The sequence below is a fragment of the Pantherophis guttatus genome, chromosome 3, assembly GCF_059756535.1.
Source record: "Pantherophis guttatus breed Tessera chromosome 3, ASM5975653v1, whole genome shotgun sequence".
NCBI lineage: Eukaryota > Metazoa > Chordata > Lepidosauria > Squamata > Colubridae > Pantherophis > Pantherophis guttatus.
This window is the reverse complement of record NC_142065.1, coordinates 129,395,094-129,413,606: the sequence shown is the minus strand read 5'-3', so window position 1 is coordinate 129,413,606 and position 18,513 is coordinate 129,395,094. Positions and strand designations below refer to the sequence as shown.

The 18,513-nt window shown below is 35.0% G+C and overlaps 1 protein-coding gene across 21 annotated transcripts in view; it reads left to right on the top strand.

Annotated features, from left to right (window-relative positions):
* CTNND2 (catenin delta 2) overlaps positions 1 to 18,513 on the top strand; it is a 479,927-nt gene that overhangs the window by 116,999 nt on the left and 344,415 nt on the right. Inside the window, exon 1 of one of the 21 annotated variants that reach the window (XM_034411884.3) lies at positions 2,734 to 3,079. The exons of 18 other annotated variants lie outside the window; for them this stretch is intronic. The gene's annotated coding sequence lies outside the window, so the exon portion shown is untranslated. Of the gene's footprint in view, positions 1 to 2,733; positions 3,080 to 9,557; positions 9,660 to 18,513 lie in introns of those variants that run through there. 2 more of the 21 variants (XM_087891297.1, XM_087891294.1) reach the window with 2 other exon arrangements.

Below are 18,513 nucleotides of genomic sequence, written 5' to 3'. Positions count from 1 at the left end.
CTTGAGCCTGGCGAGATTCGAACCTGCAGTAATTGCAGGCAGCTGGTCTTAATAACAGGGTGCTTTAGACCACTGTACTACCAAGGCTCCTTTGCAACACCTATGACATAGACTTTAGAAAAAGTGCTTGTATTTACCTTGTGGCATAATATACTGTACATGGAAGCAATTCTTGCTTAAATTTACTTAGTCTTCTGTTATGTACATAGTCTGTACTGTTAGTTTCACAATTGCTGCATATTCTCCAAATCTTATGTTCCAGTTGATACTATGTCTTTCTTCCACTGGGGTTCAAGGTTTGTTCTCCCAGCCCTAAGATTGTACCTTGCCACATCTATTTTTTTTTTTAAAGAAGTGACATCTCTTTAGTATTCTCTTCTCAATATTACCTATTGTGATGTGGTAAGGATTCTAGAAGGAGGAAATAAAGTAGGTCAGGATTACATCAGACGCTGCTCAACTGTACTATCTCTCTCCCACATTGCTATCAACTACCATGGAAACAACTACAAGTACTACTATGGAAACTTTTCAACTTGATACTTTTGTTTTAACTTTTTTTAAAAAAAAAAAATGTGTTATTAATCATGGCAATTGGTTTTTTGGTCATGAGTCATGACCCAAATGTTAACTGACTAATTACTCATGGTAGCACTGGTAAATTAGGAAACCGATGTGCCAGGCTGAAGAACATTTCTATATTTTGTAATTATATTTTAAACAAATTCCATTGCCAACTTTTTTTTAATATATTCAATTACTTAAAGTGGCCCTGTGAAGTGATCACTCTGAATGCTAGTAGGTGTGGGACCTATTGTAGCCCCAACCCATGGCAGACATTAATTTTTTGAGAAAAAAAATTGCAGATGATTTTCACAGTAGCACAGCAGTACCCATGACTTGAGGGGAAGGTTGGGTGAGCATTTACAACTTTGTTTTAATGAATCATATTGGGTTCTTTTGAAGAAGCCATTCTGTTTACAGATAATACAGATAATCTATTCCACAAAAGGAGAAGGAAGAAAAAGAAAGAAATTTCCAGGGATTATCTGCATATCAACTCACCCCACTGCCTCTATTTACAGAGTACATTACTTCCCCAACAGAATATTGCTTATTATTGGATCCATTGCCCTTTCCCCCATATTACACACTTTCCCTTCCACTCCAAATTTGGCAACCTAGGCTGGCATGTGTGCCTTTTTAAAGAAGTTTCCATCACCTTCCAGCACAGAGGTAGCATCTTGTCAATGCCAATATAGACCACCTTGCACATGTTACACTTCTGTAGCAGTACCATTTTGTGCAACATCTCACCAAGCCAAGAGAAAATGGTGAAGTTGTCTTACTTATCCTACTTCCTGGTCAGCTTGCTATCAGTTAACCAGCCATTCTGTGCAAGAGTAGTGCAGCTTCACAACTACCAAGTACTAAAACTGGAAAGCAGAAAGTTCCGCAGCTATCAGACCTGCAGAAAGACAAGAATTTGGACCCACTGTATGGACTAGCTGTCTTTTGGTTTGTCCAGGAAAAATAGGAGTGACTCAGTTTTGAGTGGTAAGCCAAAAAAGGTTATGATCTTGTTCATATTTATTCATGATCATCCAGAGGTCACAGCCAACAGTTTGAGAATTTTTACCTCACTGCAAGTTTCCCAGCATTGGTGGAAGTGAAAGGAATGATGTAGCATACAAGATAATAAGTAGAATTGTCCCTTGATCAATAGTTAAGTACAGTGGTGGAATTCAGCCAGTTTGCACAACTTCAGGAGAACTGGTTGTTAACTTTCTGAACAGTTTGGCAAACTGGTTGTTGGAAGAAATCATTAGGGCAGAGAACCAGTTGTTAAATTACTTGAATCCCACCACTGGCTAAATACCAAGGTTTAGCAATCTATAGAACTGAGTTGCTTCTCCAGTTATTAGCACCTTCTGACAATATGCAGATTGACATACATGTCTATCACTTTCTCTTAATAAAGTAGATTGTGCTAATCAAAATGCAGTTCAGACAGGCATTTCCGATGCTTCAAGTTATAGCAAACAAGTATTGAATGAATTATTTGATTGTTAAGATACTTTTCATTTAGAATTGAGATCAAGGGCATATTTCTTAAAGTCTTCAGGTAGTCAAAGGTGAGCCCCTACAATCACTTTAATAAAAATATGCAAAATGAATGACTGAAAAGCTAGGATAGAAATAGGTTAGTAGCAGTAAATATGACAAAGTCTCTCTCTCTCTTTCTCTCTCTCTCTCTCCTTCCCTCCATCCCTCCCTTCCTCTCTCTCTTTCTTCCTTCCTTCCTTCCTTCCTTTCTTTCTGCTTTTTTCTTCTGTTTCTATAGAATGATCCCTGAACATATTTTACACCAGTTTACCACGCTGCTTAAACCACTTAAAACATAAGGTCTTTTTGTGGAGTAGGCATTTTGAATTTTAAAACAGGAACAGCATTAAAGACAAACTATATGCAAGATCCACACTGTACTTTTCTATTTGGCAGACAAAGCTGTATGTAGCAAATATATATTACTCCATGAACCAAAGGGCTGTGGATTTTTCTGTTTGGGAGATCTAAATAAATTTAGAACAACTTATTACAGGGGGAAAGAGATTGAGGTTTTCCAGTTTAAGCTAATAGGGGTCTTTCTGTGATTAAGTGTTGCATAAATAAATTGGGGAGGGCTCTGTTCACTGTTGCCATGGAGACCTTTGTGCTTGACTGAATTCTATTATTTTCGTCTTGAAGACTGCAGCCACTTTGTCGTGGAGTATATTTTATATTCTTTTTGGCCTATATTTTTCTGCCCATGCTTGCATGCTCAGAAGCTGAAGAGGAGAATTGCTGACCTGTATTATTTGGATAGTCAAAATGGTTGATGGGGTTCGTGTTTTAAAAACATATATTTTTACTTTTATATGTGATAAAAAAAAAGAAATGACTCGACCTGCTTGAAGTACAGCTTGGGAAGAACTCACCCTTCAGCATTGTTGGCTATATTTGTTTGCATAAACTGCTGGGAATTTAATTTGATTTTCTGGAACTGATCAAGAAATAAGTTGCAAAGCGAGCAAAAAAGGTAAAGAAAAAAAATATTGCAGCTACAGGCAGAGCTTATTTATAAGTTTTACGTTTGTTTGGTTTTTGTGCTCTAATTTATTTAAAACAGATCAGATATTTCAAATGACTTCAGATTCTGAATTTTTATAAAATTAAAATCCTAATATCCAAGGGAAAAATTACTTAATTCATTGCTGTTCTTTTTAAACATATCTAGAGTTTGAACCATCTCTAAATCGGTGCATGTTATTTTTTCCTCTATTCAGTAATACACCCTGATATTGTGAGAGTTAATCTTCAAAGGGTATATAAAATATATAAAAGTTACATTTTAACTAATTCTTAAATCATAATTCTTTTGCTATTCTGGCAGCATTTATTTACTGGTGTATTTCTGTTTTAAACATGCTAAGGAAGTAAATAATCCTAAAAGAAATGCATTTTAATCAATATGTATAAAAATCTGTGGCTCATAAAATATATTATTACCTTTCTTTTATAACATATGCTCTTATGTATATTTGCAAGCATAACCTTGTTCCTGTGCTATAGAAATATGAATGTTGTTCCGTGTAATAACTGTCATCCTAATTTTTCTGTTGGCTGTTGTGTAGAAGTAAAATATACATGTTCTGCTATCAAAAACTCTAAACATAGTTTCGTAAGAGGTTAGCATTTGGAAAATGTAACCATTATGCAATACAATAGGAACCTTAAAAATCACAGATATGATTTTAATGTTTCGGATGAAAGCTGTGAATTGTAAAAGCCAAGAAAGACTGTAAGTGACTAGTCAACAAATTCTGTAAATGAACTAATCCTAATAGGAGGATATGCCTAAAATACTCATTGCTGCCTTTCTTTTCAAGTTGAATGTACCAGCTCTCTGAGACACATATTTTAGAGAGAAAAAGAGAGATTTAGTTTTGTGGCTTCTACCTGTTTTTCTGTGCAAAACAGTTAACAAAGCTGTATAATACAGCTAAATTTTTTTTTATTATAAAGCAAAACTTATTAAACTATGCTAGTGCCTTTCACAAAATTAAATATATTAAATATATATTGAATTCTTGAATTAGTTTGTAGTTTTTATACATTTCTAATGTTGCTTGTGAGAAAAATAGTTTCAGAAATTATCCTGAACCTATTATTTTCCATTCATTGCATTTACATAAATGCAGGCTAAAGAAACCAAAATATATTTGGCTCTTCATAATAATGAAATGTAAGAAAAAAAAATACTAGTAATATCCTCATGACTGATAAGTATGTATCTCCTCCTCCTCCTCTGTTTTGCTCTGGTATCAGAATAGCTATTTAATCTTATGCTAATTGTATTATTTGCATTTTAACATTATACATTAAAAAATCAAGTTAAATTTTTCTGTTCTTAAAATACAATAAAATGGCATTAATCATAATGTAATTGGAAAATCTCTTTATCTGTGGAAAATATAATTGGAATTATTAAGCATTTCATATTTTAGATGAGTTTTCCTACTCAGGCCAAGCTTTGTTAAAATCTGTTTAGGATCTGTAGATTAATTTTGCACTGCTAAGACTATATTTGACTGGTATTAATCAACATAACTAATTTCATGTTCTTCATCTATTGAATGAAAACTTCAAAGACGGTTTGCTGCAAGGCAAACATTGCTTAATTTACAACAGAACAGTTATATTGTTAATCTTGTTCTATTAGAATCAGCTTTGACATTAGGAGAATTGAATGGGAAAGATTTCGAAATGGCAACCTGAAATAACCCTTTAAAAGAATTACAGTCATGCTGCTAACAATATATACTGCAGTTACCACTGCTTTACGGTTGTTCTCTATTAAGCTAATCATTGATAACCTTATTTTATTTTAAATTGCTTTCATATCCTGCATATTAATAACTCTCTCATTATTTATTTTCTCCTCCATAATGTGACTGTGAAATAAAGTGGAATGACTTTTTACCTCAATTGTAGAGGCACCCATGCACGAACCTTTTATCAGCAGATAAAAATAAGAAGCTAAAATGCATCTGGAATCTTTCAGAGCTGCTTTTTTTTTTAATGATTTAGTATTTCTTTTGAACTTGAAACATTTTAAAACTAATATGACATATGATACAATGGATTCTATGCAATAAAATTCACCCCTATTTATATGTTTGTCTGGCCTTAAAAATATATACAGGACAAAGGATTACTTGGGGTGCTTATGGCCCCATTTGTATAACTAAAATAACACGTCCTCAGAGATAAGGTATTCTATTTAAGGTAATATAAACCTGTATTTTTATATCATACAGATAATCATAATCCATGCTATAATGACTTTTTTTAGATTTCTGCACTGTATTTTGAATAAGACTGCCTTTTATGATAGTCAAGAAACTTTGGTGAATACAAAATTATTTATTAATACTTTATTAATACAAAATACTTCCAAGTGGCAGATTAATATTAGACCAATTTAAATGGCTGCCAGTTATTTCTGAGTTAAATACTTTTTTAAAAAAAGTAATATGAACAAGAGGAAATAAAAGCCAAGTAAAATGAATAAAAGGGTGGAATACCTAAATAAATATACAAGATATTTAAAATGTCATAAAATTTACAATTTTTCAATATATTATTACTTACTTTTTGAATGAAAAATTTAACTGTTATTTAGTTTTAAGATAACAATACCTAGTTATTTTTTTCTTCCATTCAGTCGTGTCTAATTCTCAGAGACTACCTGGACAAATCCCTGCAGTGTTCTTGCCAAGGTTTTTCAGTAGTGGTTTGCCATTACCTCCTTCCTAGGGCCCGGAGAAAGAGTGAGTAGCCTAAGGTCACCCAGCTGACTTTATACCTAATGTGGGAATAGAACTCACAGTATCCTGATTTCTAACCCAGTGCCAAATCAGTACTAGAGGTATAGTTTTCCATGAACTTGAGATATATACCCTATACATAGAAAAATTAAAATTGGAGATGTAGTTTAAATTTGTGTTATAAATAGTTCAATAATGGCTTTGAATTAGAATTGAATTTTATATCAGATTTCATTTTTAGATGCAAGATTATTCTGGATATTAAAGTGTACAGCTTGGTTAATCATGAGTGAAGGCAAATATATGTGTCCCAGGATAATGTTGTAGGATCCAATCTGAGTCCATCACTAGGACTAGAATTTTAGTCTTCCAAGTTTTAGGATTCATGCTGGAGCGCATTCTCAAGGACCTTCTCTCTTTCCAGAATGTGTGCACTGAGCTATTCTGTGTGTAGTATTTTTGTGGTACCTGGTTATGTGTGGCTTTTAGTTGTTAATTGGAGCTTTGATGTCTGGCTATTAAGTCGTTGGTTGTTGTTTCCTTTTCTGCTGCATCCTCAGTTCCTAAATGCCTGATAAGCTGGTGGTAAATCAGCTCTCCTGATGATTGACAAGAGGTCTGTCTCCCAGGCTTCAATCATTTCCTTAGCTATTTTTGTCCCACAATCTAGTAGCTGTGAAATTGAATGTATATCCTTGTTCATTGCAATGTAAGCAGTGGTGGGATTCAAATAATTTAACAACCAATTCGCCCAGGGTCAGGTTGACTGTCATGGGAGACATGGCCCTTCCCCATCCTCCAGCTCTGTTGCACATGTGGGATGAGCCTCCCGCGATGGCCAACCTAACCCTGGGTGGACTGGTTGTTAAATTATCCCCCCCACACATACACACTATCAAAGTGTCAGGAAAGAGCAGCCATCTTTTACTTTGGATCCTCAGGCCGGCCACAAAGTGGGTTCTGGGCGCTGTGCTGCAATGGAGAAATGGGCAATGGAGCGGCCGGCAAGAGGAAAGGAGTAGGAGTAGGGAGAAGAAAGAGGAAAAGCGTCCTTCTCCTTCCCTCGCACTGGCCGCTCTGTTGCCCATTTCTCCATTCAGCGCAGCGCCCAGGATCCACTTTGATAGCGGATGGGGAGTAATTTAACAACTGGTTCACGTGAACCAGTGTGAACTGGCTGAATTCCACCACTGAATGTAAGGCTACTAATGAGTTTGGGTCTCCTCATCTAATCATTTATTTGTTATTTGATTAGATATTAGTCATTCTTCCTTGGAAAGAATCAAACTTTTTTTCGCTAAAGGGCATATAATCCTTGCAGGTATTATATCTAAAACTGATTTATTATACTTTGAAGGAATATGAGGCTCAGTAAAAATTGCTAACTATATCTCAAAGTAGGAGTTCAACTTTCAAAATGTATTCCATTCTAATATGAACTCTAATATATATTTCCCAAAATTACTATGTTTCAGCATTGCCACCACATATAAAAAATTATTCATCCAATTTGTTTTAGAAATTATTTGTCCATTTTAGCAATCATAGGTATATGAGGAATAATGTACCTATGATAAAATATATCAATTCTTTCTGACTTTAATAAATTTAGTATTATTCCCAATTCTACATCTATTTAATCATACAATCTTTGACCTATTCAGGTTTTGAATCATACTTCACAGTTTATAAATTAAGTCCAGAAATGTTCATAATAAGATTTATAAATTCAATCAAGTCTTTCAAAATTTTCCCGTTTGATACTGTGCAACTTATTTGAATGTGCTACAACCAGTTAGGTAGACTAAGCCATTTTGAGTTAAGAATCTCAAGTGATTTTCTTTCTCTTGTTGACAATAAAATCCTGCAATCTAGACAATTTTCTATTGAACAAATATCTTGGTATCTTCCTCTAATTTGTGGCAACACTATCTTCTCTTTCTTCATCTCCCTAAGATAACCATGAAGAACCTAACAGTTTTAAAACTTGCCAGGTGAAGTAAAAGAAATTAAAGAGACAATGAGTAGTTGTATTTCAAGTATGTGTTGATACAATTATAGCTTAAACCAATGGTGAAATCTGAACTGATTTACTACCAGTTCACTGGCTGCACATGCGCACATGCGCCCTGTGCGCGCGCCTGCACAGTGCACATCACATACCAAATGTGAGGTGCGGGTGCGCGTGTGTGCAGTGCACACCAAAAAGAGGCTTGGGAAGGTAAGTAGAACAGCGCGGGGGGTGATCAACTGTGGCGCGCGATCGTCAGAGCCTTTCTTTTACTTTTTTAAAGCTTTTTTTACTACCTATTCGCCCGAGCCGGTAGTAACAAAATGCATTTAAAAGGTTAAAAAAAGAGGCTGTGATGTTCGCGTGCCACAGCTGTGATTGTTGGAGCCTTTTTTTTTTTACTTTTTAAAAGCATTTTTTACTACCTATTCACCCGAACCAGTAGTAAGAAAATGCCTAAAAAGTAAAAAAGAAAAGGTTCTGATGATCAGCTGAGCGATGCAGGATCGTCAGAACTTTTTTAAAAAAAATTTAAAGCATTTTTAACTCCTGGTTCTGGAGAACTAGTAGTAAAAAAATGCTAAAAAAGTAAAAAAAAAAAAAGTTCCGACGATCGTGTGTCGCTTAGCTGATCGTCAGAACATTTTTTTACATTTTTTATTACCGGTTCGGCAAACCAGTAGCCTTTTTTACTACCAGTTTGGGCAAACCGGACCAAACCAGTAGCATTTCACCCCTGGCTCAAACCTATGTAGCAAAAAGCAGGAGCTTCCAGTCAAGTAATAGCAAACAGCTTCTGAAAGTATTTTAAAGAAAGTTAATCAGAGGTTGTGTATTTAGAAGTACAGATGCAGTGAAGCAACTTACAATTTTTAGTACTGTTGAAGTTAAAGAAAAGGGACAGCCCTTTATCAAGACTTTATTGTGTGAGATTTCTTACAAGGCAAGAAGAAAAATCAACCTTTGCCTTTGTGATTTGAGAATTAGATTGGATTGGATTAGAGAACTATTGTAAGCTTTTTAAATATAAGGTTATTCACATTTGACAATTTGTTATCTGTTCAATTAAAAATTAAGAGAGGAATATGTTGTGAAGATGGTATTTTAGAAAACTGATTATTAGTATTTTAGGATATTGGTATTATTTGCTAATTTTAGAGAGGTTGTTGAAGTGTTAATAACTCTGGACTAAAAAAAGTTGGAGGTAATCTTTCTTATAAATTTATTTGTTTTGCTGTTCCCTTTCCCTTTCCCTTTTCCATTTTATGTTGGTTTGTTATTTTAATATTTGACTTTGAAATTTTATAAAGGTATTATTTAAAAAGGGAAGTATCAAGTCAACTACAGAGTAGAAGGAATGCAAATTAGCTAGAAGATAGAAATCCATGATTTTATATTATAATTAGTAATAGTAATAAATAAACCATTATCAAATATCATTGTGTTATTTTTTTTTAAATGTACAATAAATATTTTTCCCATTGGAAATGCTACTTTTAAAAGTGAAATCTTTGTTTCGATAACATTTTAATAATATCTACATGGATTTTTCTCTTGCAACCTAATATTCTGATTAATTCTATGACTAGTTGAATATAAAAGGAGAATAGGAGTACAGTAGTACATAAGCCCTACTTAGGCATTTCTTAAACACATGCTCTGTACTGCTTTATTAGGGTCCTGGATCATGCAGGAAGTATATTCACATTCCAGCAAATGCAAACACAACTCTCCTTCAGATTGCCCAGCTGAACACATAAAAGTCAGGAAGAGTAGAGGTGAGCTATATGCATGCCCTATTATTTCAAGCCCTTACATTTCCAGGTAAATGCTTGAATATGGTAAATGGTAAAGTACATTCACTGAAGTGTAATCAACCTGAGGTTCAGTTCTTAGAATTTCTGAGGTAGAGCTGCAGAGAGTCAGTGAACATATTCACACTTCATTTACTTAAACTAAAAAAAAAAATCATGAAAATTACAGCATATTATAAAAGCCTTGAAATATGGTGATAGCATTTCTTTTTACTATTTTGACTTTTTTTTTCTTGTTGATTAGGATGTTCTTGTTAAGTAAGGATGGGAGAATAGTTTCAGAATTGTTCTGTTGCCAGTTCTTTTCAGGTGGCTGAGGAGTGGGGAACCAGGGTAGGATTGATATAACTATAGTTGCTTTTGTTCATTTCTATTTTTTTTTATTTGAAAGAATATTATAGATGGCAAAAGAACTTTCTTTTTAAATGAGGGAAAGGGGAATTCAATATTAAAACTTTCCTATGTAAAAAGAAACTACTTTTGGAAGAATATGGAGGCTGATTATCATTATATGGACTGGATTTTAATACCTGAATATTCTGGAAAGAAGCTTTTTGTTAATATTGGAGCAGTGGTGGGATTCAAAAATGTTTACTACTGGTTCTGTGGGTGTGGCTTGGTGGGCGTGGCTTGGTGGATGTGGCAGGGGAAGGATATTGTAAAATCTCCATTCCCACCCCACTCCAGGGGAAGGTTACTGAAAAATCCCCATTTCCTCCTGATCAGCTGGGACTTGGAAGGCAGAGAATAGATGGGGGCGGGGCCAGTCAGATGTGGTATTTACTGGTTCTCCGAACTACTCAAAATTTCCACTACCGGTTCTCCAGAACTGGTCAGGTACCTGCTGAATACCACCTCTGTATTAGAGGGAACCTGGACTGGGGACCTTTTAGCCTGTTTCGTTTGAGTTCTGGTTGTTCCATTTTCTTTTTCTTTTTCTGAGGAGTGTTTTCCTGGGTCCTAATTCTAAGCTCGCACACCCATTTTGAATAGCTTGAATGCATGTGTAGCATGTGGTCTTTCTATTTTATGCCGGAGGACCCCTTGCAAAAGGAGGCCAGCACACTGTGCAGTTTGGAATAATTGTATTTTTATTAGATTTCAAATGCACTTTCAACTCTTTTATAATTATTAATGACTGGGAGGAGAGAGAATAAGTATTCTGACTGCCCTTCTGTGCTTGGGAATTCAGGACTCTTCTTTATTTAAAGAGTGTACTTGTATGTTTAAAGAAAGTATTGTAATTCCAAAGGGGGGGGAGGAAGAAGGGGAGGTGCAATCATTTTTTGTCTAATTTAGATAACAGTCCTGATTATAGGAACAATAGTTTGTTTAAAACATATCCTAACAACTGTTTCCCACAATCTTTGATCCTCTTCTGTTTGTTTGTTTTTTCCAAGAAACTAGGCTGGAGGTTTATTTTGTTTATTCTAGCTTTCTTCCCTTGGCTGCCTTCATCCACCCTTATTCTAAGCAATTCATTTCTAAACAACTTCTTATGTTGTTGAGTATCTATTTTTTGTAAAAAGATTATTTGTTCACTTCATTCTGCATTTTAATTTTCTTCTGGTTTTTGAAAAACCACTACATACCTAAGCTGTTCTTGCTGATACTATTTTGCTATATACAATTGTCTTCATTTTATTTAATGCAAATTGGTCAACTAATAAATTCAGTTTTAAATGACTTGGCATTTTGTATTTGTTTTTATCCACATGTGATTTCTTGACCTTCCCTTATACAGCCCTTATAATTTTAAATTGCCTGGAAATTTTCTTCCCAAATGAGAACAAACCAGATGCTAAATAGTTTAAAGCATATTGCTTTTCTCATAAGCCAAGATGACTCAGGCTGACTTAACCTCTGCTCACATAAGTTTCCCTGCCCATTAGCTAATGCCATGGCTCCAAACAATTGAAGAGGGAAATGGGGCATGGTAATTTTAATAATTATCAAATAAAATGGAAGTACCAGTTCAGGGAAAGGAGGTCAGCTAATTTCTTAGTATAGCTAGTGGAGCAAATTTGCTTTCTCTCCCACTGCTCTAGGTAGTTACAATGTGTGCTATCAGTTGATCAGAAAATATAGGTGGTAAGTTGCATACAGGTGACCAAATATGGAAATCTAAATGTTAAATGAATGAATCAGGCAAGGAAAGAAGGAATAGAAAGATATAAAAGAAATATATTACAAATTACTTTCCTGATCTTCCCATTTTTGGTTTTATAATTTTTTTTTAATTGTTAGCATTTTTGGGTGTGTGAATGGGTGTGTGAAAAGCTAATTTATTTCAATATTTTATTTTTAAAAATCAAGTAATATTTTGGGGAATTGTGACACCTCCTCTTCCGACTACTTGGAAATTATTGTTCATATACTTTTTCAGTGGCAATGAGCTGTGAAGTGGGAGAGGTGAGGAAGTAGCTTTGTTCTCTGCTCCAGTAACCAGCCTTATAGCCAATCCAATAGCTTGCTTTCTGCAGCACAGAGATAAAAATAGAGCAAGTGGGGGGGGGAATAAAAGTGCTGCTGTGAATGGCTGTACAGATGAAATCCAAAAAGAAAAAAAAACTTAGAAAAGAGCTTTTTTTTAAGTTTGCAAAAATTTCCATGAATGTTCTTAAGCTTCTATTTTTTGAAAGGAACCTATTGCCAGTTTGTATCAAATTTCATCATATTATATTCCGTTCAATAAAGAAATACCACAGTTTTCTGCAAAAGGGCTGTTATTTAAATCTGCTTATATTTTTTAAAAAATAATCTGCTATAATTAAAAGAAGTGTTCAGCCTCCTTGTGTTCAGGACAGTGGCCTGTAAGGGAGAGGTGTTCATACTGACCTGAAGCAGAAATTCTCCAGGTCAACAAAGAAATAAGACGAGGCTGTATACTTTCTCTGTATGCATTTAATCTGTATCCTCAACATACATTGGGGGACCCAAAGGTCAAAAGACAACTGGACTTTCTTGTTTTGCTTGAAGACATTTCCCTTCTCATCCAAGAAGCTTCTTTAGTTCTGACTAAATAGTGGAAAGTTGAAGGATTTATATTCCTTGCAGTCATCTAGTCATTAGCACTCTTTCTGAGCATCGTTGAGGCCACGTGGAGGTTTGTCTATGCCTTCAGGGTCACTGATGATGAGTTCAGGTTCAAGTGATCTTGAGGGCATATAGACAAATCTCCACGTGGCCTCAATGACTGTTAGAAAGAGTGCTAATGACTAGATGGCTGCAAGGAATATAAATCCTTCTTCATAATTCAGTTAGAACTGAAGAAGCTTCTTGGGTAAGAAATGAAATGTCTTTAAGCAAAACAAGAAAGTCCAGTTGTCTTTTGAAAGAAAAGCACCTTTGGGGCATCCATGACCTGGATGTCTGAAAATCTCTATAAATATACATTGAGGGAAGCTGGATTCCTGGATTTCAACTTCCAGAATTCCTCAACCAACATTGGTGGAACTTGAAGTCCACATATCTTAAATTTGCCAATTTTGGAAATGCTGTGGTGGAACATAGTAGACCAGCTTACTTTATCTGATTGCAAAAATCCAGATGACCAGGAGATGTATCATAGTGCTGCCATCTAATGATTATACAGATTTTGGCAACTAAGATACTGTGGTTCTATGTTTTCTGAATGGTGTACTCTTTGAATAAGAACTTGTTGATTTCTGAAGCAGCATTCCGAACTTTGCAACTGTGAAATTACTGCAAAAGTGTTTGATCTAAAAAGTGTTGTTGTTGTTGTTGTTGTTGTTGTTGTTGTTGTTGTTGTTATATACTTTATTCATTAAACATGAAACTCAGTCAATTGAACATTCAGAAATGCATCACAAATACCATTGACTGGTGCTAATGGTTGATACAGGTTGTTGCCAGCGTCCTAGGTATCAACCAAGTACCTTCTTAAGATGTACGATGTTCCAAGTAGCGCAGTTTTTTGCAGTTCCGCTGGTATTATTGCAGGAAGTTGCAAATTATTATTATTATTATTATTATTATTATTATTATTATTATTATTATTATTATTTCTTTTTGTGACTCATCTTTCCTTTTCTTCATGTCCTAATTCCAGTTTTGTACTGTTGTGATTTTTAATTACAGATGACTATCTGCTTTCTTGAAAAAAATTGATGTTCATATTCTATTACTTGGGGAGAATAACTACTTAGATTTTTTTTATTAAAACGTATGTAAGAAAATGCAAGTTAAAAGAACCAGTTTGGTATAATGGTTCAGCTGCTGGCCTAGAAACCAGGAGACAGTGATTCTGGTCATGCCTTAATCATAAAAGTCAATTGGGTGACCTTGAGCTAGTAACGTTCTCTCAGCCCTTCTCACTTCAGAAAGTTGTTCGTGTGGGGAAAATAGGAGAAAGGAGCATTATGTATGTTCACCACCTTGAGTTATTTGTAAAAATAATAAAGGTGGCAGGTGGGATAAAAATCTAATAAAGAGTAGAAGTTGCAATGTCCATGTTATTTGTAAAATATGATATTGTTGTGTAATAACAATATTGCAGCTGAAAAAGGAGAGGCTTGGGATTTTGTGTGTGCGGGGGTGCTATAGTATATACAAATAGCAGGACATGCATTTTAGATTAAAGATTGGCAAATCTTTTAGATTAAAAACTAGCAGTGTAATTTCAGTGTCCCAAATAGCATTCTCCATTTAAAAATTACAATTGAAAAAATGGATTTAAGAACTAAACAGCTGAAAAATCAGAACTTTGGGCAATGCCACCATCAAGATCTCAAGAGGAAGAAGATGCCATAGCTGGAATGTCTACGACTTTGACACTGGATGTTTTCAGTCTACTAAAAGCATACTTGTTCATTGCTCATTCTACAGAGGTTTGGAAAGCACACTCTTATCTCTGCATTACTTTCAGCAGTGTCAGGTTGCACAACTTAATCTTATGTTCTCTTATTACTTTTGAGCTGTAATCCCATCATAACATAACATATAAGGTTGCCATGTTTTGGACTGCAGTGTGTAAAATTTACCAGGAACTGATAGACAGTAAATGTTGCAACATCAGAGGAAAACTATGCTGTTTATTTTATACCAGTTGGTATAAAACATCTGGCTGACTTGCAAACCAACCATAATAATAAATTATTAAATATGCATACTGTCAGACTTTCAACAACAATGGGTGGCTCACAACCATAGTCAGATTAATTATAATAAAATCAACAAAATATAAAAATAAAAGTTGGCAAGCACCACAAATCCGATGGAATGAAGCAAGGGGTCTCATTCTCCCTTGCCAAAGAGCAAATCTTCATGGTTCTTCTAAACAACAGTGGGGGAGGGCATTCAAGAGGGCAGGCATTGTTACAGAGAAGGGTCCTGACACTGTTATTTCAAGGCAGGAGGCACAATCTTCAGAAAGGCTGCCACAATGGCCTGGACCCAACCATGGGTCACCTCCCTGACTGCTTTTACTAAATAGGAGGGATGTGGTTCAGTGGCTAAGATGCGGACCTTGTCGGTCAAAAGGTCGGCAGTTCAGCGGTTTGAATCCCTAGTGCCGCGTAATGAGGTGAGCTCCTGTTACTTCTCCCAGTTTCTGCCAACCTAGCAGTTCGAAAGCATGTAAAAAACGCAAGTAGAAAAAATAGGGACCACCTTTGGTGGGAAGGTAACAGTGTTCCATGCGCCTTTGGCATTTAGTCATGCTCCCCACATGATCACCGAGACGTCTTCGGACAGCATTGGCTCTTCGGCTTTGAAACAGAGATGAACACCGCATGCCTGAGTTGGGAACGACTAGCAGGTAAAAGATAAAGGTAAAGATTCCCCTCGCAATGTGCGAGGGGAATCTTTACCTTTACCTTTTAAACCCAGTAAACAGGTGGCAAGCTGACATCATAGAAACCCTGGCCATTTCCTCAGGCCTATTTCTAGTTTTTATGCATTTTTGTTTAGTATTTAATTGCATTTCATTTTATATGTTAACAGTCGTGCCACATTGTTTTGCTACATTATATTACACATAGCTATAGTATTAACATTAATAATTTAAACACAGAGATTTCAATGGTTTAGTAGTTTATACTCCATGATAATAATTCAATGTTTAGTTATTTTAATTATAATTTGTAATGGAATGGTAGTAAATTTTTATAGTTCTAATGTAAATTCATAATCTAATTTATACAATAATTTTGGTATGGGAATTATTCCATTCTGGATGACAGCCAAATTAATCTGAAGCATTTTATAAATGGAAATGAAAATAAATACTGCCTAAACAAATGTGTGGGTTTTGTACTGGTCACATGGAACTGCAAAAATACAGTTATGATATTTTAGTTCAGAGGTACATAACTTTAGGGACAAAGGCTATGCCCAATCTTTTCATAGGCTATATTGCAGGTAATGTGTGGGACCAGAATAAAAAGATTAAAGCATATCAAAAATTAAATTTGATTTATGATTACATTTAATTAATGAAAAATAATATGATTTTTGCCCATGCAGTTTTCCTCTGTTGTAGAAACTAAATATTATAATCTAGTGGCAATTTGTGGGGACTTTGGAAGCTCTACCTAAGATTAAGGAAAGTCTATGATGCTTTGAGCTGTAAATTATGTTCCTCCCTATTTTAACAGTGTTCTAATTTCTACTTTAGCCTTTGAAAGTAAAAAAAGTGCTTATGGGAACTGTAAATCAGCACATCCATAACGCTCCAATGGGGTAAGCCACTATGTGGAACACCTGTAATTGATATATAGATCATATATGAAATAAATATCTTCTTTTAGTATTCTTTTAGTAATGATCCATGCAGTTCAGATATTTGTACTCCTTTTCTATTTTCACATGCAAATGTCTGAAATAAAAGGCTTCTTTTATTCACTATCAATTCATTATTATTTAGCAGCACGTATTGTAAGAAACTGAAGGTTTTGCATTAGTAATATGTTTCACTGTTGTTTTGCACAGTACTATATTACTCCATGTCTATGGAGATTGGCAATCATCCAAATCATGGTTGTTCCAAAGGTGCATTTTCAAACAGCAACTGGACTTTCTTGATTTTTCTTGAAGACATTTTGCTTCTCTTCCAAGAAACCTTTTCAGTTCTAACTAAGTACTGGGGCTAACTGAAAAGAGTATAAATCCTTCCTTCCTTATCTAGAGAAATACAGGTAGTCCTCAATTTACAACCATTCATTTAATGATCATTCGAAATTACAACAGCACTGAAAAAAGTGACATGACCATTTTTCACACTTATGACTGTTGCAGCATCCCCATGGTCACATGATCAAAATTCAGATGCTTGGCAACTGGTTCATATTTGTGACAGTTGCAGTGTCCCAGGGTCATGTGATCATCTTCTGTGACCTTCTGACAAGAAAAGTCAACGGGGAAACCAGATTCACTTAACAACATGTTACTAATTTAACAACTGCAGTGATTCTGTTAACAGGAAATGCAGTAGCTTAGTGGCTGAATGACACTGGAGATGGTCTTTGCTTCAGCAGTTTGTGTCCTAGCCCTGTGAGGCACTGTCCCATCACTTGCTGCAGCTTCTGCCCACCTAACAGTGTGAAAGCATATTCTATGCAAGTAGATTAATAGATACCTTTTTGGTGGGGAGACAATCTGGTGCTCCTTTCAGGCAATCAGATTCTCGCTGGCTCTGAACCTTCTTGGTTGTGATGCCTAAGGCAGCTCCAGTGGAGAGAAAGGACCTTGGATGCTGCTGCAGGAAGAGCCATTCATTTTTCTTTCAGGTGCGAAGCTAGCTCGCCCTTCTGTGGTACACCTTGGGAAGCGCATAAGCATGTACCACAACAGAGCTACTAAATTGGCAGGCAAACTACTATTCAGCATTAGCATTGTTGTCTCCTGGCTAATGTAACAAGACCATATGCTAAATAAAATAAATTTCATTTAACAACTGTGGCAAGAAATGGAGGAAAGTTCACTTAAGTGCCTTGCTTATCAACAGAAATTTTGGGTTCAGTTGTGGTCATAAGGTGAGGACTGTACATTCCTTCTGGCTTTTGCATGACTTTGCCATTTAGAAATAAATGTGGCATTTTGAGTTCACATGTAATTATCAACCAAGAAAAAAAATCTGATGGAGTTAGAGAGGGCACCATTTGATAATATCCAAAAAAGCACCGGTGCATTTTAAGAAGAATATGAGTAGTTGGAGATTAGTTGCTATTTCAGAAACTGAAACATTATAAAATGTTATAAATAGCATTGCCTGTTATATTTTGAAAGTCTTATTTTCTGGGCATAGGAAGATTGAATTTGTAAAACTGACCTGTAATTTACTACTATTCTAGAATTAGGATATGTGAACATTTATTAGATTGGAAATATTATTGCTATGAATATAAACACTAATAAACACTAATGATTGAAGTTGTTAATTCTTATTTTGACTACCTCAGTTTGAATAATGTTGTCCAATAATCTGTTTTCTTCAAAAATTTATTATAAATATTAGATTTTTCATAAAAATTATCCAAGTTATGACTGCATTTTAAGCATAAGATTGCCTCAGAGGATGTATCATTTCTATTTATACAAATTCCCATGAATATTTTCAGCCATCACTTTTTCAGAGGGCATTTATTATTTTGTGTTTTTAAATTCCTATTTAGTAACTCAAAATAACAGGAATAAAAGCAATCAAAACCTGTAAACCACTTATTTCTTTTAGCGAATGCTGATACTGGTAAGTACTGGTACCAACACTAACATTTTCTTATACTAATGTTAAAATACTTCTTTTAACTCACACAATTTTTATAGTCATAATTATGACAATGTAACTTAGGTTCCATAC